The sequence below is a fragment of the Apis florea genome, unplaced genomic scaffold (assembly GCF_048593485.1).
Source record: "Apis florea isolate Af1SG1 unplaced genomic scaffold, ASM4859348v1 contig_3034_pilon, whole genome shotgun sequence".
In the NCBI taxonomy this organism is placed as follows: Eukaryota; Metazoa; Arthropoda; class Insecta; order Hymenoptera; family Apidae; genus Apis; species Apis florea.
Genome location: NW_028256693.1, coordinates 625,307 through 650,439, shown reverse-complemented (window position 1 = coordinate 650,439; position 25,133 = coordinate 625,307). Strand labels below are relative to the sequence as shown.

Genomic DNA, 25,133 nt, shown 5'->3' with positions numbered 1-25,133 from the left:
CACTCTTCCGTTAGATTCACTTTTTTTCCATCGAATTGACAAAAAATTCCATTATCGATTCCGTATATCAATTACCGTATCGTATCCTTCGTCGATTGATTAAAAAATGAATCAACCGGAAGATTCATTTCTCCTCAACTACGAAACGATTCCAATCCAAAAAAGAATCGACCACGATTCTCGACTATGATTTTTCCCTCCTCGATCCTGTCAAGGTCGATAAACGATATAATTCATCGTTCGGAGCGCATTCGCCATTAAACGTTCTGCATCTGACAACTGCGACCGCCACCCCCGCCGACACACAAACAACACCGTTTCGGTCAAATTGCGACGCGGTGAGTTTTGTGGGTTATCGATGTATTTATGCGCCACTACCGCCTACTATTTCCATCGAGCCCACCGTCCCTATCATAACCACTATCCTCTGCCCACGTTACGAAGCGCGACACGTTTGCTCTCGGCGTTGCTCGTTACCGGGAATAATATCCTGTCGATGCGTGGTAGGTTGGATAGCACTCGCCCAATTGTATCACGATATCGTCGCCGATTTTAAGGGATGGATCCATGGTCGTTTCGTTCGTTCGTACACGGGGCACAGAATTATCCAATTTAACGGTTGACAGTCGACAGAGGAGGGGGTCGTCGAGCGTCGTTAACGCTCGTCGTTACGAACTGGTTCAACTTATCTCCCATCTTTCCTACCCACCTATCCTCCTGCCTTCCCCTCCCTCTCCTCTTCCATCCCTGCCAAGTTCAACACCGTATGAAACATTAAACATTAAACGGGCCGGTTAGCCCTTTCCACACCGCGATTATCTTCTCGGAACGATCTTGACACACCTCCGCCCGTTACGGCCGATCAAGCTTAACCGTGGTAAATTGCACGGGTGCATTCGCGATCCTTTAACGCGATTGTCAAACTTGTGATAGCATTTTTTCTTTTTTCTAATTTATTCACAATTTGGAAATTAAAGCGTGCGTTGATAGTTTGTCCTGGAAAATTTGGAATGGCGTGAATGTCTCTGATATTTTTTTTAGAAGTGTATCTTACGTTGTAGTAAGATTGCACGTAGATGGGAATCGTCTTAAAAAAAAAAAAAAAAAAAAAAGGAAATGTCGTATCCTCAATCCTTCAAAATCAAAATTATATTTTAATTAATTTTTTTTTTTAAGCTTGTTTGACAATTATTACACCAGTGATTGATATTCATAATTTGGAAATTAAAGCGTGCGTAAATGTTTCTGATATTTTTTTAAAAGTGTATCTTCTTCATTCTTTAAAGAAAAAAAAAAAAAAAAAAGAACGAAAATGTCGTATTCTTAATCCTTCGAAATTAAAAATTTTAACGTTATATTTTCGTTTTCCTAGTGCATCACGAAGGTACAATTTTTCTCCCGGAATGAAATAATAAACGTACCTCGGCTGGTTAATTCGCGTAATGGCCGGTCTCACCTCTCTTCCCCGAGTTAAACTGCAAAATTAGATCGGCACGTTGACTGAAATCGTCTCGGTAGACGCGCAACCCCGTCCAATTATCCGTCTAATTCTATTCGTTGAAGAAATAATTCCATTCTTTTTCAGAATCACTACTCGTCGAAGGATTCGAAACGAGCGCGTCATTCATTGACCATTTCGATTCATCGCGGTGTTCTCGCGATGAATGAATTATGATATTTGTCCTTCCCCTTCCTCCCTTTTCGATTCTCTTTTTCATCATCGATCGGGTGACGACACCGGAAACCGAAAGGTGGAAAGCCAGCCATTTCCCCCCTTTCGTTTCCCTCGATTATTTGCTCAACGTTGGAACCGCGAGATCGTTGGACCGGAAGTCGATCATCGCCAGTTTCATTAAAACTGCCATTCTCGGTCTGCGTCTGGTCGAAAGGGAGGAGAGGGGAGGCAGTCAGCTCGGGAAATATTTGCCGGCCTTGTCGATCCCTTTGTCGATCCCACCCACCCCCTCCCTATCCGCCGTTTTATGCCCATAATTCCACTTTCCCCTTCTTCCTTTACGCGTTAATGCGTCACAGTGCATTACTCGATAATTAATGTCTCGCGACCCGCCGCGTCGCGTGGAAAATGTCTGTTACGATTCAGCCCCTGCGATTCAAGGGGATGGGATCAAACTCTCGTTCGTGCACACGAGAAAATTTCGTTTATAATTCCGTTGATTCTGGTTTCTAAAGTTTTAAAGGGTGCAAGATATTTATGTAGGTGAAATATTTTTTTCTTCTTTTTTTTTTCTTGTTGATGGGATGAAAGGGGATGAAACGAACTTTGGCGAGATTTTTTTTTTTTTTCGCGTTTCTGCAGCGCAATTTTTCTTCGGAAATTTCCGTTCGGAACAGGGATAATGCGATATTAAAAATTAAAACATCTCTTTTACAGAAAGTTTTTTTTCACTCCATTTTTGCACCATTAAAGTTATATATTGAAAGGATAAAAACGCGAAAAGATTTTCTTCCAATTTTTTTTCTTTTTCATTTCTTCCCTAAAAGAATATACCACTTTAAGGGGGATTAAATTAATCCTCGGAAAATTCAGCGAAACTCTTTATAAACGTTCAATTCTTAATGCTCTAGCTATCGCATCTCAAAATGCTAAAAATTTTATTAATTCGCTTATGCTCTCTCATAGTTTCACAAATTTTCATCAACATCGAAATGTAAAGATGTGAATTTACGAATCCACGAGTCATCCTCTGTCGCGCCAATCTTTTTTCTTCTTCTTCTTCTTCTTCTTCTTCTTTCTCCATCCTCGTTTTCAGTAGCTCGCTCAACACCTTCCCTTCCCTCGATCGAATCGCATAAATTTCGCGGAAAAGCCAGCGTATCAAGCCGGCATCCGACCAGAGTTAAACTTGTAATCTTCTAATCTGGTTTATTAATGAAGTTATATCGGCTATTGGCCTAAACTCGAAGTGGGGCAATTTGTCATATCCTCTGGGACGGGGCGTAATTCCGATCGGCCTGAAGTTTAGGCGATCCCCGCGTCTCGTGCGATTATAAAATTGGCCTGTTTTCGCGACGGAGGGACGAGAAACATTTTTATCGAGATTGAATTGAAACCGTAAACCCGGAGAACGCGCGATTTTTCTTGTATATGTGTGTGTATATATATATATATCATGGAGGAATCGATTCCTACCTCGTCACGGCTGATTTATAAGAACCACTACCACCGCCATCGTGGATATATATCGCGGACTGACCTAAGCCGGTCTATTCGCAGACTAGTAATAACATCGATGGATTACATGGATCAACCTGCACTCACCATTTTTTTTTTCCTTTTTTTTTTTTGCTTTTCCAGAAAATGGAAAAATCTAACTTTAAAATTCATCTATCCGTGAATGTAGACCCGTGATGGTGGTTATCTGGATTCGATCGTCGGGCAAAAGTGTATCTTGTGTTGTGTGCAAATTGTTTCACTGCAGTTTCCATCCAGATTTTAAGGTAAATCAGGGTAGGTAGAGCAATCTTGTAATTAAACGGATCGAAAAAGTTTCGATTCGAAGGTAATTCGTTTGTCGTGTGTTGTGTTGTTATTCTTCTCGAAATTTTTCCTGTTTATTATATCTATTCTTTCGTGTTTACTCCATTTCGCGTCCATCAGACGCGTTTCGTTTGCTGTATCAATATTCAAGTATTGCACAATCTCGATTTTCTCGAACACGAATACTTAAAATTTTATTTTCTCATGGAATAATCTTCTATCCTTTCAAGCTTAATTTTGTTCTTTTTTTCTCAAATTTGCATATCGATACGAAAAATCAATCCTTCTCTCGTTAATCACAATTACATTTCAAGCCTAATCCATTTCCAAACTTAATTTATTTACATACAAATTATGATACTTCAAATAAATATCGCGTGCGAAATATCAAATTCTTTTCCCTGTTTTATTTTCAAAATAACATCGCAAAATGCGAGAATTTGAATGAATTTCGGTTGTCGTGTCAGATCGTCGATTCTTTGCGGAACGAACGTTTCATTTCGTTTCGTTTGTGAAAACAACAACAGTGGCGGGATCCCTTTTAAATCATTCCGACCAGAAACGATACATCCACTCCGTTGGTGGCCAAGTTATAATTTCGAGCAAAAGTGGGATCCACTTTTACAAGTTCCGCGGGAAGTAGATTCGCAGACAAACTGCCGACTTGTTCATTGTTGGCCGGCTGCAAATTGCAGCGTGCAACTTGCGAGCAATTTGGAGGGCGTTCGCTCGAGTCGGTTCTGCGACGGTTTTCCATCGGGAGAAAATTTCCTCTCCCCCACTCTTGTTTTGCACCTGGCCGATCGATCACGTTGAACGTACCCGTGGGCTCGCGAGGAACGATTCAATTTCTTGTCGCGCACGAACCGACCCTTCAACGGCCATCCGAGGTTTCTTAATGATTCCCGTAAATAACGGCCACGTGCGACTTGCCACGCGAGTCGAGCAATCGTTTTATCGAGGTTGAACGCTGTTGCGAGACAAGGAAAACCACCTTCAGAGAAATTTTATCAAAATTCTACGAAACATGTGTTGGGCCGTACGCGAAATCCGGTTGGCAAGCTTAGAATTTTTCACGACGAAAGACTGTAGATCAAACGATTTAATATTATTCTAAAAGTATATCTACCCGTTAAAAGTCACTTGAATTAAAAACAGAAAAATTTCCTTTCCTCGAAGGAGAGATACATCAAATAATCAGGAACCAAAAATCAATCGAACGGAGACAGAAGATACAACGAAGTAAATAACAATTAATTAAAAGTTACAACTTATTGTTAAAACGTGATATCAAAATTTCGATGGAAATCATTGAAATTATAATCGATCTCGAAAATTTCTCCAACGTTCATTATTCCCGTCGAGCAACAATTCCCAAGAGCTTCCTCCCCTCCACCCGCGCGGGCATAAATAAATTTCCAAGGAAGACGCGAAAATTCGAAATCGAACAGCATCCGCTTGGAGAACCCGTCTTCAAACCGCCCCTGGTGGGGGGGGGCGGATCGAGAATTTACACCGATCTCAGGGGAAAATTTGTTAATGTCGTAGCCCGATCGAAGAGTTCGTTCACAAGGTTTAACAAGTTGACGAGAGAACGAGAAGTTTTGCACGAGTGTGTTGCGCTCTCATTAAACGAGCGTAAAATTTTATCGTTATCTCAGCTCGGCCATCGGTCTTTGCTCAAGCGAATGGTACGATTAGATGGCCGAGAGATCTATCCCTCAGACAGAGAGAGAGAGAGAGAGAGTACGGAAGCTCGATCCACGACGTACGCGAGTACGTCGACTACGTGCTCGGAAAAGTTTCGAAGGGCCGCTCTGCCTTCGGTCGAGAGGCTCTCGCAGCAGCACCAGCTTTCAGACCGATGGAGTACGCACTCCACCGGCTCGGTGATGCATATCTTCAGTTACGAGCATTTTCACTCGGGCTTATATGCAATATTCTCGAGCATTCTAATCACGCCGCCGCGAGTTTTCCACCGCCGAACTCGCCAACTCGCCGCTCCAACCAACGCGGAGGGAGAGACAAGAGTTTCGTCCTCGCAACAGATCCCAAATTTTTATTCCAACATTTCTTCCGATTTCAAATTTTTCGCGCCAAAGGTATTTGTTATTCTCTTATATATGGAATGTTGTGTAATATAACCACGCGCGATGACGAGCTTTCCAATTTTTCCAATTAATTCGATAATTGGAAAAAACAGATTTACGTAAAATCACGTAATTTTGAAACACGCTTATTCCAACGAAATATATGAGTTCGAGAGGAAAAAATTCAGAGTCGAAACGATACTTTTTGTGGACATGTTGTTATGATCGCGTTTCTCAGTGGTGTTCTTCCACTTTCCATTATTATTTCGTTGAAACGAGAGATCTCAAAAATCTCCAAGAGATAGAAAATCTTCGTCCCGATTTATATTAAAAATGCGAATTTCGTTATAGTCGAATCGCAGCGGATTAGCGTGGCGGGCGAGGCGCGTGCCGGGAATCGCTTTCTCTCCTCGAGGAGAGGAGAAAATTCGAAACTGAGGAAAGAAGAGAGGGGGGGGGGGTGGACAAAGTTTCAAATATCGAAGATGAATCTTTTCCCTGGAAAAGAGAGTTGCAACAAATCTGATGAAACGTGAAAGCTGATCACCTTGAGATCGGGGGATTTATCTAGAAGGCATAGAAAATGAGACCGGGCGACTTGAATCTTGCATGAAACTAGATTTCCAAAGAGCTTGAAAGCGAATCCCTTAACTGGAACCGGTCTCTAAGAATCGCGTGTTAATTTCACGATTTTAACGTCTCGATGGAATAGGAGCAAGAATTATTAACGATCATTTGGAATACAATGATCTCTTTCTTTTTCTTTCTCTCTTTTTCTTTTCCAAAAACACAGGAAAACGCGTGAGATCTTTAAAGGCAAAGATTATAAACCGATCGCGATGGAAGGCTTTTCTTTATTTTTTGATACTTGGAAGTTTTATTTGATTTTGAACGTGTATAAAGGGTAAAGTAGTCATTTTAGATATTTCAAGTAAAGATGAAAAATATTTTGATACTTTTTTTTTCTGAAATTTTTTTCAATCTTTTTCATCCTTAAATAGAAATATTCCTTTCTTTAATTATAAATCAAACAGCATGTCATATCAATGATAATATTAGTCGATTAATATTTAATTTTCTCGATCCATTTGAAATTCGATCCTTTCTTTCCTCTAAATAGAATCAAACATTTTTATATAAAATTCAACCAACTTTAACACACAGTAAAATTTCTCATCAACAAGAGACGACACTTTTCTTTCCCTCGTCCAACGATATATAAGTTTCACCTTTTATTGTACGATTCCTCGAGCGAAAATGGATAAAATTTGGCACGAAGCAGCAAAAACCATTTTCGAATCGAATGATTCTCGCGATGAAATGCGGACGAGAGAGGATCGTTTTGCGCCACGAACGTTCGAAATTTCGAGCCAATGCGAAAAGCTTCCTTCGACCTCACCCTTCCACCAAGTTAATTGGAATTCTTGCGGTACGAGACACCGACCATTTCTTAGTACTGTCCACGAGGTGTTGTCGGCGAATATCCTCCCATTCGCCCCGAATTCACTGGCAATACAGAGAGGTTCGCCTCTTTAAGTGGGCGCCAAGCTGTTTAAAGGAGCTTGCCAACTTCCGGCTGCTCGTGACCCCGGACCTGCAATCGCAAAAGTTATCACGTCGCAGAAGCAAACAGCGAATTTAACCAACCGCGCATCTCCTGTATCCTAATTTTCTCTCTCTCTCTCTTTTTTTTTTTAATATCTCGAATGTTTTATTTTCCCCGCAAACAATTGCAATTCGTTTCGATTTTCTACTATCTTTTATTCAGTTTTATTTGTATTTTTTTCGTTTACTTTATTTTTTAGATTATAGTCTTTTTCGATCAGTTTAAAATTATACACGTTTGCATAATTTCTATAGTTTGTAGTCCAAAGCTTCCACCGTATTACTTTCAGAGTAAGATGTATCTTAACTCTTTTTTCTTTTTTAACATCTTGCTTTCGAATTTTTATTTTCCTTGCAAACAACTTTAATTCCTTTCGATTTTACGCTATCCTTTGTATTTTGTTCATTTACTTTATTTTTTAGGTTTTAATCTTTTCGATCAGTTTTAGATCAGTTTGTATCTAACGCATTTTTTCTTGTACATCGTCGTGTACCATAGAGTGACTCGTGGTTTATCGTTATTAACCAGTTTTCTCTTCCAATAGTCCAAAGCTTCCACCGTATTACTTTCAGAGTAAGATGTATCTTAACTCTTTTTTCTTTTTTAACATCTTGCTTTCGAATTTTTATGTTTCTTAAAAAGACAATTTCAATTTGTTTCGATTTTACGCTATCAGTTTATTCAGTTTTATTTATATTTTGTTCATTTACTTTATTTGTTAGGTTTTAATCTTTTCGATCAGTTTCAGCACACGTTTGTATAATCTCTATTGTTTGTAATCCAAAGCTTTTACTTTCTTTCGTAATACTTTCAGAGTAAGATGCATCTCAACTCTTTTCTTCCTCAAGAAATCCTCCCTTTCCAACAATTTTCATTCATCGATTAATCCATTTTGCGGAAATTACATTATTATGTCTATTCCATCCCCGACACCGCAGGAAGTAATCGCAATCTTATATTAAATCTCCTTTCAAGCTTCGTCGTCCAACGTTTGTCGCTCGTCGAAAATTCGCGACAAAGGGGGTAGTTTAACTCTTTGACGCGTCGATCCCGATGAAAGGGAGGAGGGGAGGCGAATGAAAGCGTCAATACCTTCAAACACCTTTAATTTTTCGAAGCTTCCCCCCCTTCCCTAAAAAAAAAGAGAAATCCTCGATCGAAAAAAAAAAGAGGAGAGGGGGGAACGTTCCAAAAACTGGGGACCGATAACTCCATCGTGGAAAACAATGACGCAATCAGCGCGTCGTGCGCGGTATTCACCCCTCTCACAAAGGGAGTATCCCCAAAGCGTGGAGAGAAGGTCGCATCGAGCGGATCCTTTCAAAGGCTTTGTTTCCATCACGGGCAGACTTGATCGAACGTTCGTTAACCGAACGTTGTATCCGAGACACCCATTACTCGAAATCGTTGTTTAAGCATCGACGATGTTATACCACCGATGCTCAGATCTTCAAATTCCATTTTCCAATCTTCGACTCAACGCGCGTGTCGAAGGGGGGGGGGGGGGAAGGAAAAAAATTCTCGAGAAACGTCGATCATTCCCTCGATCTATCTTTGCAAAGGAAGAAGGAGGACGATGACTCTGATGGCGACCTGGGCTTTAAACCGATTCGAGGCCGTTTCCACGAGTTTGACAAACGCTCTTCGACGCGCGCGATCAGCTTCCTGATCGAGCGTCGCGACGCTTTTTTCGCGCGAGAGGAGGAAAGGAGGGGGAGGGAAGGGTCGTTTTACGTTACACGTTACGCAAGGAACGGTTGATCGTAATGGAGATCGTTCGATGAAACGAAACGGCCCTTACGGGAGCCTCGTGATTGCTTTGCCTCCCTTCGATGGTTATTCGATGAACGAACGGTTTTACCCGATCATGCTTTATCAATAAAGTTTATTCGATGGTTTATCGAATGGTAATGTTGATCGTTCGTTAGTTGAATAGGCTGGATTCGGTTGGATTGAAATTGTGGAATTCGAAGTGTAGAGGTAAATTTTTCGGCGGACCAATGAAATTTCAGAAATTTTCGGGATATGCAGATTTGATGATCCGTTTACGAATTTTGTTCACGCGAATTTCGTTTATAACAATGGAAATTTTAATACTAGATGAATCCTAAATGAAATCCTATTATTTGAATCATCACTTAGTATCCAGTTGTATGAATTTTTTGTATTCGTAATATTAGTATATATATTTTATAGTAATAAAAATCTTTTTGTAAACAATTTCAAATTTGTAATATTTCATATCCGAGCGTTTCGTATAAATGTGACCCCCTATTAATTGAACGAAAATTACAATCGATGGCCAAAATTGGGATTTCCATTTGTCCCTTCGTAGGCTCGAGGAAATTTTTAACGCACACCCGCCGGATTTACTCCCAACTTGATTGGATAAAAAATTATTCCAATTTGCAGGAATGAAGGAAAAATTTAAAATAAAATATGTCTGATCGTTCGTTGACTATTCGAATACATTATTGGATTATACTATTATACTGGATTATACCGGATTAACTTTTGATTATTCAACGAATTCACCGGTCAGCATGTTCCGATTCGATAGCACTCTACTGATTATTCAATTGTACCTGGGCAGAAATTAATCAAGTTTATGCGTATCTGATAAATTTTCAAAATTGATCTTGAAAAATAATTATTAGTTTCACCATTTATATCTTTCGAGCTTCGATTCACCGACTTTTACATATATTACGAATCAATATTTTTTATATTTTTTTTTTTTTGCTTGTTTGCTCATGCTTTTAGATTGTTTGCACTTCTTGTTTGCTTGTGTATAAAGCGGGACCAGAGCATTGATTTTTATACCACCATGATTTTTATACCTTTAACTTTGATATCGATACACAGAAACCTTTTAATTTTAAAATTTTTTTCTAAACTTTTATCCAAAATTGATTTCCCTTCTCTTTCTCCCCCTCGATTAAATTAATTTTACAATTACCGATCGTATTAAAACCTACAAATATGCAAATATAATACCTTCTTATCGAACGAAAATTATTTTTATTCGTCAATTATTTTGTTTCTTATATTTATAAAAAAATAAGAAAGAAAATTAAACAGAACTCTTCGTCTCCTTCAATTTCCTAAAATTCGAAGAGTTTAGAAAAACGTTCGTTTACGTTTTGTTCGTAAATAAAAAAAAAAAAAAAAAAAGGAATGGCACATGGTCGATTTCTGGTACAGTGGATACATGTAGGGCGACACGGTGGATCGAGTTCCACAAACATATCACGAAAAATCAAGAGGGTGCTTGGTTCTCAATGGGGAGACTCGTTGTAAGAAACGTCTCGTTTAAGAAGCAATCTGGATGGCGGCCAACGACGCGGCGGGGAACGATCTTTAAACGATGAAAAGTTACCACCTTGGAACAGCATCTTTTACATAATATTGATATACGGAGACAATTTTTCGAGAATTATGGACTCGAATACGCGTCAAAATTGCAATTCGTGTTTCTGTCCTCCGGCAGATAGGACGATCGTGAAAATTACGTTCCCCCTCATCCGAGGCTAATTATTCTTCGAATAATTAAATTTGCGTTAATGGCCTCCTCGTCCTCTGGGATTGAATGCGTAATCGATACCGAAAGTTCGATGAAATGCGCTTTCATCTTCTTAAAATTTAATCTTTCGGCGTGCCCCATTCTTTGCGTTTCATTTCATCGAATGTTGCGTTAATTATTTCTTCTTTGAAGTTTGAAGATTGATCCACATTTTTGCTTCAGCAATTAAGAGAAATCGATTGAAATATCGATTATCAGGAATTTCTGAAACACGAAATAAACGTCAATGTTTGTTCTTCTTCATACCATACGATTTAACCACTTATTATTATGCTGTGAATATGTTTCTTATGTTGATATTAGTTAAAGTTGCATACATTATGTTAAAATTATATCATATCACCCATTTCACGCCAGAAACATGAATATGCAGATTTTCTTTATAATCAAAGACGCTATGGATGCTCGTGCCTTTTTTTCTACACCTAACATCAGAGTACGATAAAACGATATTTTGCAGTAGTTATTGGTTACTGAGAATCGCAAAATCGTGAGAATTATCTCATTACACCTTAAATTCAATATTACAATCACAATAATGTATAATACAACTCGATGTATAAATTTGCATAAGTCGAATCGCATATTCATGAAATTTACAAGTTACCAAACTATCTACTAATTAATCACCAATGCTTCAAAAATATTTAGAAAAAGATATATTTTTAACCCCTTTAATCCTCCATAAAAATAATATACCTAGACAAAAATTTCTTACAAAATATATATTTCATCTCCATCTTACCTAACTTTCGAAAGAGGAATCCATATAATATATATATATATATATACATACTCGTAAAACAATTACTTTAAGGGTTCAAAACTTCCAATATCACCATAAACTTTTCCTTTTTTCTTCCCACCCTCTCTTTTTTATTATTATTTTTTTTTTCACATTTATCGAACCGTCGACGATAAAATTCCGGTGTAAATAGAGAAATGAGGCGTCCATCCGATCGTAACCGTAGACGCGTTGAACACGAGAAGGATCGTTACGCGCGAAACGATTTCGATCCTCGTGAAAGGGTGTCGGATTTCGCGCGTTCGCGGGCGTGCATAATTCAGGCGGGAAAAAAGTGTGTCGTTCGAACGGGGAGAGAGAGAAGGGGCCAAGCGTAGCCGGCCGTTTTACCGTCGAGCATAAACCATTTTTCTCCTCCCTGCAAAACAATGCACCGCCAGAGACGAGGCGCGGATGAAGAGCACACGCCGCTATTTACGCGTGTAAAAAGCCACGAATACGCCAAGTTTTCAAACCCGCCATTTCATTTTCATCCATCCTCGGTTATCTTTACATCCACTCTCGTGTAAATTCGAATCTTACTACTTTGCCAAACGGAATAATCGCGTGTTAAGCGATTCTGCGTGTAATTTTCGTGATATTATTGAGAGTTTAACGATCATTCGTTTTACGATTTTTTCGATCTCAGAAGAAGTAGAATAATGGGGATAGGATTCGTTTTTTTCAAGAAACCTGACAAATTTGATCCAACGATTCCGGGTTGTTTGTTAAAATTTAAAGATCGTAGTCTTGCGACCGTGCGATATTCTGGTGTTTTATTCTCGCGTTTCTCAATCGATCGAGATTGTTTTCGGTACGAAGAGTGGAAGAGTCGAAGTAATGTCTGTCACATATTTTTGGATGGACACGAATAAAAGAGAAATTGAATTCGCGGCACGGGGAGAAAATTTGTTTCGTTGCTCGAGTTGTAAAAGTAGACGCTATGTATTCGTTGTTTGCTCCTCGAATAGATCGCTATGGATACATCTTGGCGACTCGAAATATTATTTCACTATAGAATCTCTTTCTTTCCAACTAACGGCGTTTTCATTCTCCCTCGTGGCGACCAAATAACAATGAACATCGATTTCCCATTCGTTCCTATTTCCCGAACGATATTTGACAATGAACAATATGTGACCACCAACTACGTAATCGTATAGTTGATGGGAATATTATTCATATACATGTTTCCATGAATATCGAGTTTCAATTTATTTTTATCACCCGTTATTTTCATTATATCTAATCATATACAATCGTATAATTTGTGATTACACATTGTTCATTGCCAGATATTATTCAATCCACGGGAAATAACGATAGATTGAAAGTCATCTATTAACTAACCAAACTGTTAACTACGAGTGTTATTACAAATTTTAAATGATTATGTTCTGAACCGTAGCGAGAAGATTTTCGACGATACGCGAAAGCTGGATTAGAAAAGGAATTATCGTTGATAGCTGCTCGAAATTAAAATATATTCAATAAGGAATAATGAAAAGTCGAAATACCGAAACAGATCCAGATCTGTTGAAATAGAAGGAAACGGTTGGAATTCGATTGGAAAACGCGTGATTTCCGAACGCGTGGGAAAGAGAACGACGAAAAAGGAAAAAAAGGGATGGAAAGTAGGTTTTTCGAAACATTTGTCGGCCGTGAATCGCCGTTCGAAATCGAATTCGCCGGCCAACTGCGCCAACTATGAAATTGCCGGTGACGTTCGATTCGGGTTTAACCGACGGCCACCGAGCCCATTAACAATTTCGTTCGTGTCGAAAGAGAAGGAAGGAAAGGGGGAAAAAAGGGAGAGGGAACGACGTGGAAGCGTTGGAGGGAGGGGGAGAGATTTGTCGCTGAAGCGAGTGGCTCGAAAAAGCGTCGGCACGGCACACAAAACGACCCCGAAATTCCATCCATCCGATGTTTCGGGCACACGGCCGAATAAAACTTTTCATTTCTATATCTCTTCCGAATTTCCTTTGATGTCCAGATCACCGCGAGCCTCGTCCCAATCGGTGCATACAAGCTACCTCGTAACAGGAACGAAATCGACAGGCTTGGATCCCTCAAAGATCCTAATTGCATTCCATGCAGAGCCACTGGAAAGAGAGACACGAGAGACAGAGAGAGGAAAAATCACGGGATATGATTTCAAAGCACACAAACAAAGAAAAAAAAAAGAAGGAAGAAATAAGACAACGAGTTTCACAGAGAGTTGGCGAAAATCAGTCGCGATAGAAGAACGCGTGGGGAAATGGAGATCTTTGATTCCCTCTCGCGAAATAAATCCACACACTTCTCTGATGCGCTACGCGTTCGTTAAAACACGCGCGTAATAATGTCTTCGTGTCTGGCCTGGAAGGTAATGAAAACGGCTCGCTCGTGAAAACTTTTCCGCCGTTGAGAGAACCTCTCTCTCTCTCTCTCTCTCTCTCTCTCTCTCTCTCTCTCTCTCTCTCTCGCTTCTCTTCCCTTGAGTCGATATTTTCGGAGAAGCCGCTTCTACACAGTTGCTTATTTATTTCATCGACTCTCTATTTATCACCAAGTCCATTTTATCCACCTGTTCCATGGAGATAAATATCTGGTGGACCGAAAGAGCGTGTGAAACTCGACTTCTTGCTCCACTTCCACCTTTCCCCTGCGAAATTGCGAGAAATCACGATTAAATCTAGAATATATAATTGTGGTAAGATAGGATAGAATCGTTGCAAGAGAGAAGGGTAGAATAGAAGGGCGATGAGTAGATTCGTCGGGGACAGACAGAGTGAGATAGTTCTGGGATAAAATCCAGACAAGTAGAACAAGTGAGACGAGGCAGCGGCTGAGTGAAATAAAACATTTATAGTCGGGCAAGTGGATTAAGTAAGTCTATTACCCCGTTGAAATTACCGAGGACGACGACGAAAGGGTAGGTGGGTAGGTGGATAGGTAGGTGACGAAGAGTTCTAGATTTCGAGGGTGTGAATGTTAACGTTAAGTGGTTCGAGGGTGTGCTCGTTAATTACCGGTCGCGTATCCACCCCGTGAATATATCATTTCGTTTACCGCTTGTTACTCCAACTTCTCGGCCTGGTTTCCCCAGCTTTAAAGTTTTTAATCGAGTTACATTCTTCTCCATTATTCATGCATCTCAATATGGATCACCCGGTTTCCATTATTCATACATTGGTACTTACAGTTTTGCGTCGTGACTTCGATAAACACACCGCGGGAAATCTCTATTGATACATTTGCTTTGCAAAAATCGCGACACCGACTTTTTTCTCAACGGATGAACAAGAATAACCGTTCATCGATAATCATCGAACAGTATCGATAGACATATTCCTTATATAATATCGACCCAGCCAATTAGAATCTCCACGAACAATTAGAATCTCTTCACACGAGGTGTAGAAAGATCGTTCATTGAATTCTTCAAAATCTTCTTCGAAAACATATACAAAGAACATATACGCTCTTAGAATTTGTATAGAGAGGATATGTATACATATAAAAAGAAAGAATAATTGATATAATTCGAATTGAATATTCACGATGGTTATCGAGTTTGGACAAACTAGCCCGTCACACGATCCCTTCTTCAGTCAGCCACACTATCCGAGTTTCGTTGTAGTTCGATCGAGGGATTTACCAATCGAAATGGCGGCTCGAAAGAGCGTGTTCACCCACTGCGTAAGCCGCACGGAATCCAGGTAGCACTTTGTGTTTCGATTCGCCTTAAAAGTTTTCCCATTTCCGTGCTACGCTATCACGGCCGGTCCAACGAGAAATCCAGCTAGAGTAATCCATTGCTAGAGTCGTTTGTTCGTTCGAGTACGTTAACCTTCGCTTCGAATTGGCTGGATCCTCTCTTTCTCTCTCCTCTTTTTTCTTTTTTTTTTTTCCCGACCACCATCGATTCACGCGCGTCCAATGTGGATCGAATTACGCGCGCAAAGGAAAGGAGAGGGGCAGAGGGAGGGAGAGAGTGAGGGGGGAGAGAGAGAGAGAGGAAAGAATTGAAAGAGGGAATGGCAGCGTGCACGCATTTCGAGAAATTCACCGAGATTTCCCAGACGCCTCGTCGAACGCCGTATCTCCTCGTATTCCTCCTCGCCCTCCTCTTCTTTTATTTTCTCACGGCCACGCGAGAAATGGTTCCCGAGTCTATTATTCATGGCGGTGGTGCAAAGTGGCGTGGCGTCGATGTCGATTGCTCTGATGGAAATCGGCACGATTGCGAACTCGACGAGGGGAAGGCAAGGGGGAGGGATTTTGGGGAATCGAATCGGTGGAAGGATCGAAAAATTTGAAGGGTGTCAAAATTAGAGAATTGCTTGTTCTTGCAGATGCAAGGAAAAGAATTGAAATTTCGAATAATCGAAAAGAATGATCGACACCTGTGGAGCGAAGTGTAATAATTGTAATTTTGACCGTGTTTTGACAATCACAATCCGTCCGTTTCACTCTTCTATTTCGCACTTCCGCTCTGTTTCTTTGGCTTCACGTCGAGGGCTATTTTTCGCTCGTAACCTGACGGGCATGGTTCGCATTTACACGGTGCTACCTTTGTCGAAATTTCTCTGTTTCCAAGAAACTCTTATAAGCCACCACCAGCTTGAATAAATTCATGAGACGCGGCCCGTGGAGCAGCGCGCGCCTCATCGATTTGAAATTCGGATTCCAACGTAACTTTGGCAGGGATGACTCTCCTCCGCGTGAGAGGATAAAATTGAGAAAATTCTTATACGGTGTTAAAACCGTATCGTCGAACTGTCGTTGCTACCTTCTAACTCAACTTACAATTATATAATCCTTAGCAGATCGTTCAATTAAAAAATTCGTGTTCCATCCGAATAGAAAAATTTCTCGTGTATCGATTTCATACTTTTCTTCTTCTTAGAAACAATATGGAAAATCTTCTAATTTCTTTCTCGTCCAAAAGAAAAGTTCGATCCTAGAATTAAAAATTCTTAACAATTCTCAATTACCTTCGAGTTGCGATCGTATAATCGAACGAACAGCGTAAATTCGATCGAATCGAATTTTTTTCCACCCTTCTTCGATAATTGTCGCGTGGAAAAGCGGATTTTCAGTTCCGCGCCGCGCTTCCAATTATCAAAACTCGCTACTCAGCGCCCCACTTCCGCTTTCCCCCGGAATATATCTCGCGCCGCGTGGACGGGAGCGTGCATTCACGATTTTCGCTCGTTAAAGCTCCCCTCCCCTCTCCATCCTATAAATAAACGAGGAATATCGGCCTATGTTTTTTTAATGACGCCACTCGCCAGGGCGCGCGCGCGACACTCCGCTGCTTAAGAAACAGCCCCCGGATCGAGTAATTACTTCGTTAGAATGCACGTTGACTCGACGAGTGTCGAGTTAACGAACCGTGTCAAGAATAGATCCCGTCTAATTAGATATTCGATGGATCCTCCCGACCATACTTTTCGATCCTTCTCATCTTCCAACGTTTCGATCGCGCCGATTTTCGATCGGCAGGTGAATGATAATATTGCTCGAATTATTTCGTTTTAAAGTTTTTTTTTTTTCTTAACGGCTGCATCAGAACCAGGCGATGATAAATATCGAGAGGATAAATTATCGTTCCAATTGATCCGAAAATTGAGGAAAGGAAACGAGACGATATCTGGTGAGAAAAAAATTTCACGAAGATATATAATTTATCTTGTATCTTTCGATGTACATTTTAAGAGATACAAATACTTGTGTGAAATGTAACTATTATTATTCCTTCGATACATACGTTAAACAAATTATTTTAAAGAATTGCTACGTAATATGTAAAATAATAATTTTTATACGTAGAAAAATATGCAATTCTCTAATTTTCACACCTAACTTCTTCAAATTTCTCGATTCTTCTTCCTCCCATTCATTCATCGTCGGTATCGTGACGTTCGTTGTTTATGCGAAAATATTCGTTTAACGAGAATAATCAACTGGTTAAATAACTGTCGCGATGCGACAGCGAAATCGCCATTACGCGTGAATATTTAAAAAACATGCTTTCTCGTCCCAGAATTTATTCAAACAGAAACCGGTGGCCCTTACACTTTCGATCGGTTAACGATTACAATCTCAATCGTCAAACAATTCGGATTGCGAGTTAATATTTCATCTCGTCGGCTCTTTAAACAGGGAAATCGATTTCTCCGACACCTCGTTTTCCACACGAGCGTGTCGTCGTCGTCGTGTCGTGTCGGGGAGAGGAGTGTTGTATTGGTCTCAAGGTGTATTAAAGACATCGTGCGCGATCATTCGACGAGTGTAAATTGATTTTCATAGAGAGAAAAATCGTTAACGACGACGTCTGCTCCAACACTTGAAAAATTAATTTAATTGACCATCCCTTTCTCTCTCTCTCTCTCTCTCTCTCTCTCTCTCTCTCTTTCTCTCTCTCCCCCTCCCCCTCCCTCGGTAAAATTGAAATATTTATAACGTCGAAACGTGACGAAGCAAGAAGTTCTAATTACTTTCGTTAATAACGAAATTGCTTGGGGCAGGGAGGTGATTTCGGGGAACAACGTGCTCCAATTATTGCCACCGAATCGCGCGCGACTATCGAGTAAAAAGAAAAAAAAAAAAAGAAAAAAAGAAAATAAAAATAATGAATGTAATATTCGCCGGCTTCCTTCCATGAGCTATGTTAAATCCGATGATTGTTCTCGAAATTGCACGCCACCTCTCGTATACACCTTAATCACGAGCCGGTGGACGAAGACAAAGCGAATTGTCGGAAGTTTCGTAATTCGAAAGCGGAACGGGTAGTATTCCCCGTTAATAGGTATTGTCAATGCTAGAACGAGATTTCCTATAGAGAATCATCGCGGTGTTTCTCATTTGCATACTCGTTGAATCTTTTGTCCCGTGTTCAAGTTCCACTGATTTTTTTTCCGCCCCCCCTTTTCTTTTTTCTTCTCTTTTTTCGTGCTCCTTCCATTCATTTTTTCCATTTTTCCGTCACTCGTGCGTGTATTTCGCATACACGGTTGCCCAACCGTTTCTTGCACTTTCACGCACTTTAAATCCATCATTCGTTTCCCTTATTTCATCCCTCCAATTTTCTTCCCCCCTCCTCCTCCAATTATTTGAGAATCTCATCGGTTTGTTTGTTTCGATTCGGTATAATGTGAATAATATGCGTATCTAATTTAATTTATAACACGATGAAAATGAGAACGAGCGGAAGAATGGAAGGGAGAGGAGGAGGTAAAAGGTCTTGCTAATGAACTCAAGGCCATCTGGCGTGTTACCTTAAGCATTGAGACGTACTGGGGATTAAAAGGATATATTCGTAGCAAGGGGCCTCCTCCACGTACATTTCGATTATTACGAGATCACAACTTTCCACAACACTCTTTTTCCTCCATCTTTCTCCAAAAAACATTTCCCCTCGCACGAAATATTCCACCCATTCGTTTCTCTCAATTCAATTAAAATCTTCGAAAATTAGCATACTTGTTCACTTGTAACTATTCAATTCTGAACTTCACCACTTCATCCGCCCATTCACCGCGATTCCCAGATATCCACACCCTCGTCGATCCATCAATCCTTTATCCTCGTCTCTCGGCGTCAACCCCTTTTCTCCACCTGTTCTTTTCTCGCATATTTCCATTACACATCTCGCTACGTATATCCGTGGAATCCCAAGCGACGACGGGCCGACGTTGCACAGCGCGTTCCCAAAGGGTTTAACGCGAGGTGACAGTACGGAGTCGGTTATGGAATGCAGTGTGGAATCACGTCGAGGAACAAACGCGTCGCGAGGATTGGCCGAATATTTCGAAATCGAGAAGATCTCGCGCTGCCCTTCGTAGTTAAATTGATAGATAATTGGAAGTGAAAGTGTTTCTTCTGTGGAAAAGAAATATCTTTATCAGAAATATCGAATTTTGGCAGACCTCGTTTTCATCCGTTTTCAAAAAAATAAAAAAATAAAAAAGGGATCGTGGAACGAACGACTCGCGTAAATCGAAGGATAAGGGTACTTGAGATTAACGTCGTGTTTTTTATGTAAAGCGTGTAAAGCGCGAATATTTTTTTCGTAAGAAAGATAAAATACGTGTGTACTCAACGCTCGTATCTTGCAAGCCTTGGAAAACGCAGGTGCGAGTCAGTTAATTCTTTAAACTAGGAAATGTTTGGGTTCGTGTGTGAATATTCATTCAGGTTGTAATACAGGTAATGTATTACGAATTTGTTCTATTCAAGAATGATTTAAAAATATATTTTTCTTCTTCGATAATCTTTTTGGAAAGAAGATAGAATTGAAGAATTTAAAAAAAGTTTGAGATTTACATCGTCGAAAGGGAGTATATTTATTACTAATTAGTTATTTAATAATTAATCAATCATGTTGAATATCTACTATATATTTGAAATATAAAAATCTATTAACTTACTCTAAAGTTGTTCCACTCGTTTTAATTGAAATTCAGTTTACGAGGACAACTTCGAGCAAATTAAAGTCAATCAAAATTTGTTCGACTTATTAAAAATAGCTTAATATAAACGCCGTTAACGATGTCGTAATTAAACATCATAGGATAAGACGAATAAATAATTTGCAAGTTGATTCGATCGGCAATTGACTTTGACTGAAACGAACACAATTTTTAAATAATCGAATCGAGAAAGAATCGAAATCGCATTATCAATTGCAACGCATAATTAATAATTGTTTAAAGAATACGCACAACTTTATCTAGAACATCACCTCGACTATTTGCTCAAAAAATAGCGCGTCATTTCACATCTTGTCGTTTGAATCGAGTAACTGCGTAATTTCAAATAAAACAAATCTTGCAAGAGAGATTAATTTATCGTCGAGCACTCGCGACACTACTCGGAGCAATGTAGACGGGGGGACAAAGATCCAAGAGAAGCGAACAATTCTCATTAGAAAATCGCTTTAGAAACTCGTAAACGACGTCCCTTTTGTTACGTAAATTGAATCCTCTCATCATCTTCCCAAACTCTCAGACAGAAATCTTTCGTCGAAAAGTGATCTTTAATTAAATATCACGTCAACGAGAAGCTTCAAAATCTCCGCGAAAGGAAGATCGAAACGATATTCCCTCCCCCATCCCTGCTCCCCTCTTTTTTCATCCTCCTCCTCCATCCAAAGAAGGAAGAAACCCATTCTACCCGCTCTACGAGGCGCAAACAAATATGTGCTTACCTTTATCGAAGCGTAACCACCTTCCCTCGATCCGGAAACGCAAGGAAGGACAAGGAGGAAATCCCTGTTACACCCTGTGTAGATCACCACCCCGAGATCGACCACACGAGGCGCAAGAAACTCGATGGAAAATCCGCACCACACGTCAGCTCACCACATTTATTACCACAATCCGGCCGAAGCGAACAATCGCCCCCTCGTTCGATCGATTCGATTCGATTCGATCGAATCGGGCAACCCGTTGACCTGGCAATAAGAGATATCTGTGCGATCCGTGGCCGTGACGACGACGACTAACTCTCAAGTTCGACCACGCGACTCGTGCTTACTACGCGCAATTGCTTTGCGCAGTCGAAAGGTAGAGGAGCTGGGACGGGGACGATGTAGCAACGACACCTTGGACACCGTTACGGGAATGTCGCGTAAACGAAAACATACGAGGCATGTTGTCATACCGGGTATTTGCTCGCGTACACGCTCCAAAGGTTAATCTCTCTCGTCAGGTGTTGGCAGTTCGGCTATTTCTGGCTGTCCGTAAATTTAATTTTTGGAAGAGAGCGTAGGATCAAAAGCGTCGATCCAGCTTTGATCCTTTGTCACTGACGATGATTTAAAAATCGACGACGAAAGCATACGCGAGAAAGTTTTTCTATGTAAATGGAATGTAAGGTTTGGAAGGTTCGGTGCTTGGGATGTGACGATCAAGTAGTTTATTTTTAGCACGAAATTAGAAGATTATGATACTTGAAGATTCTCGTTTGATTGAACACGTGAGACGTATATATAAATTATATAAAGATCCTTGCTTACTTCAACGAGCAAGGAATCAGGCTATTGAAATTCTATTAAAAGTAGAGAAAATTGGAATCGCTATAACTCCGAGAATAATTACTTTTAATCAACGAGTGAGCGGTCGTTAGAAGCGCGGGACCTTGCCCTTTAAAACGCTTTTTGATTTATTCCGATACGACTTCTCGTTCCCGAGATATCGTCGTGTAAAGGGAAAGGTAATTTTTTAATCATCGACCATCTCCGTCCCTGTCGTTTACTCAGACCTCTCGCTCGCACCTCGTCTCACTGACCTATCCCGAACTGCAGACATGTGACAGACGCGATTCCTGGAAGAAGAACGTAGTACGCATTTCCAGGAAATAATATCGGTCAGTGAGTCGCGAGTTCATTCATAACTTCAACGCTCTGTTTCGCTTGCTCTCAGTCCTTATATCTCGAGAACTATTTGAGATATCCGGATGAAACAAAAACGAAATTAAATGGCACGCTTTCCACTATCCCCTGAATAGGTTTTGACGACAATTTTCTTTTTATGATCTTTACAAAAGATAAAAATTCGAAGTTTTATTTACAAGTTCATGTTGCAATTGTGTTTCGTCATGATACGAATAAGGGTCCGTTGTAAAAAGAATTATAATATTGCATTACTATTAAGCTTGAGGATCATTTCTACTTCTATTTATTTTACATTCTCATTAATTTTATCAATAAAATCCTCGAAATACTCGATTATTTCCTCGACTGAAAGAAATCTCCCTTGAATTCCCAACAAATCTGTTCAAACTCTTGAATTCTCAATCCTTCGTTGTCTTTTATTTAATTGTTCATTCCTTCACAATGATCCTCGCAAGGATGAAACTTCGAGTTTATAAATATTTTACATTGTACGCAGTCTCGCATCGATGGAATTGAAGGGGATTGTTGTTTGCTACGTGATAGTTACTTGGTCTTGAGAGATACGTTGTGCGTATCGAGGAATGCGGTCAAGCGTGATACGCGAGCAGAAAGTTTCGTTTCACGCTTTTGTTCACCGTGTTTTACGCGACGTAGACCGATGAGGGTCGAGCTGCATTCGTTACTCGACGATGCTGTGCAGAGAGTAACAAAATACGAGTGATGCAGATATATTATACAAAATTTAACGTTCGATCGTTTCCTTTCCCCCCTTTTTTCCTTTTATTTTACGGATAAAAAAGATGTATCGTCGCAAAATAACTTTCGTTCAAAAACTACGTTCAACGATATTCATCCCCCATTAAAATTCCATTCTCCTTCCACGAGAGTGTCGAACGAATCTGAACGAACACTTCAATCACTTTCGAAGTTAACGAAGCCAGAGAGAATCCGGGAGAGAGGAAGATAGATCCTCAACCGCATAATCGTCATTTCGTCAACGTTTAATAATCGTGCGTTCACTACGGAATGGATAATAATTTCTCTATTGATGTTACGTATCTTTGAGGCCGGAAACGGGTAATCTGAATCGAAGCCGGCTCGAGGTTCGTTATGGTACGCAGTTTAACAGTTCTTCTTCCGAGGAGGGCACTCGATGGGTTTGCACAGGATTTTCTCAGGGATTCGAACGTCGGTTGAGCGGTAGAAAAGTTAGTCGACGTGCTCCGCCGGCGTTTTCGCGCGACAGAGATTTCTCAAAATGTAAATTTAAAGCCCCGCACTCTTCAACAGTCTTCAACCCTGGAATGTTCGCTGTTCGCGACTCGAATTGTCGGATACTTCTCCTCCTTTCGCGGCATCCGGTTTCTCAAGTAGTCCGTGAAATTAGCCCGTGGAAATCGCGCCTCCCATTCACAAAATTTCACAAGGACGGGGGTGGACGCCTCGGAATAATCGAGAGGATGTAATGGACCGTGGCGGGGACTTGTTTGCCTGAGAGGGATTTAAACCGGGTAAACAGGATGGAATCAATTCTTAATTAAGGAAACACCGGCCGCCAACGATGGGATCAAGTTTAATGCGGAGTTTAATAAATGTGAATCAAGTTCAATGAATTATTTGAATTTATATGTTGCGATAACGATACTCTGGAAAGTAAAAATTACCCGGAGTAATAAATTTACATCGAATTAAACGCGATATAAATGTCTCTGCCTTTTGATTTCAACGTTTAACGCGCGAATTCGATGCAACAATGGAATAGATTGGAATATCCTTTTTCGTATTTATTTTTAAAAAATTTACGAATAACAAAATTTCCAGGCAAAGAATCCGATCTACTCGCGACGAGGTCGATCCCATCGCTGCCATCCCACGTTTCGAGAGGATAGAAACGAGCGAGGAGTACGCCCCTCTTCATATTTGCTTAATTAATATTTCGCGTATTTGTCGTACGAACGAGAACCGATTTGTCTATCCCCGTCCAAGGAAGCAAGGGGCGGCATGTTGGAACATTACCGGGATCCGTAGCCGGGGACGAATAACTCCTTTACCGGTAACGCGATTTATCAAACGGATCCCCTTCGAGGACCTTCCGTGTACCCGCGTTTTCTTGCTTCGAATTCGGTTCAGCCTCGTTACACGCACACAGATGCGGCCGCGCGCACACAGGTGATCTCGAGCCACAATGTGTGTGTAAATGTGCAACGTTCCGGAACACGAGCGGTCATGAGAAGTTTCCTTCTTACCGACTTCCATCCCGAGACTATGATAAATTATTTCTGGTGTAGTGGGTTGCTCGTGCAAACCTCCCTCTCCCCCCACGATGGAAATCTTTTCCCGCGTTTCTTGGGCAAGGCCGCCAGCCGCTCTGCGATGAGTTTAATTCGACCGATCGGTCAATTTCACGGATTTTCACAGAGAGCCCCTGTCGAGTCTCGAACAGTTGTGGAATTTTCTTCGTGAAGGGGAGGATCGGGGAAATTGTTGTTGATCGGTGTATTATTTCGTCCACGATTAAATTTCTCTCGAATTCTATTTCCGTTCCTTCAATTTTTTCACGACTTATATTTTCCTCTCCTTCGCCGGGGGAAAATTTTATTTCTGATTAAAAACGAGTATAAATAATGTCCGCCTTGGTCGTCCCGGAGTTGGTGAAGTTTATGAAAAAGTTTCGAGGAGGAAGAGGAAGAGGAGGAGGAGGGGGATATTGGAAACTTTTGCAACGTTTCCCAGGAATTTTTTTAACGATGAGTTACGATTTAATAATTCTGATTAGAAAAAGTGATTGCTGTTTAAAAATTTTTGATGGATTTCCTAAGTTTTCATTGTTATACGTCGCAATCGATTCAATATTTTTGCAAATGTAAAACAAAAATTTGAATAATCTAATAATCTAAAGAGCTTCTGCTTGTTCTTTATGTCTCTTAGATCTTAAATGTCTTCTCTTTACCGAAAAAATGCGTATAATAGGTGATGAGGAAATTCTTTAATTCTTTTCTTTTAAAATACGTTTGTCTCTTAAATTTGGAAACGAGAGAAGATTACGTTTGAAAAGTGATATTAATTTATCTTCAACAATTGAATTTTTTTAAACAAACATAAAAATAAAATATATACATGTTGATACGAAAAACATTTGCATAAAAATATATCCTCAATTGTGTTCACACGATTAATTGGCGCA

At 40.2% G+C, this 25,133-nt stretch overlaps 1 protein-coding gene across 2 annotated transcripts in view; it reads right to left on the bottom strand.

Annotated features, from left to right (window-relative positions):
* Window positions 1-21,033, bottom strand: part of LOC100869858 (uncharacterized) — a 198,563-nt gene extending 177,530 nt beyond the window's left edge. For both annotated transcript variants that reach the window (XM_086907926.1, XM_012483469.3), the window contains exon 1: window positions 20,762-21,033. The gene's annotated coding sequence lies outside the window, so the exon portion shown is untranslated. The remainder of the gene's footprint in view (window positions 1-20,761) is intronic.
* Between the last annotated feature and the right edge of the window lie 4,100 nt (window positions 21,034-25,133).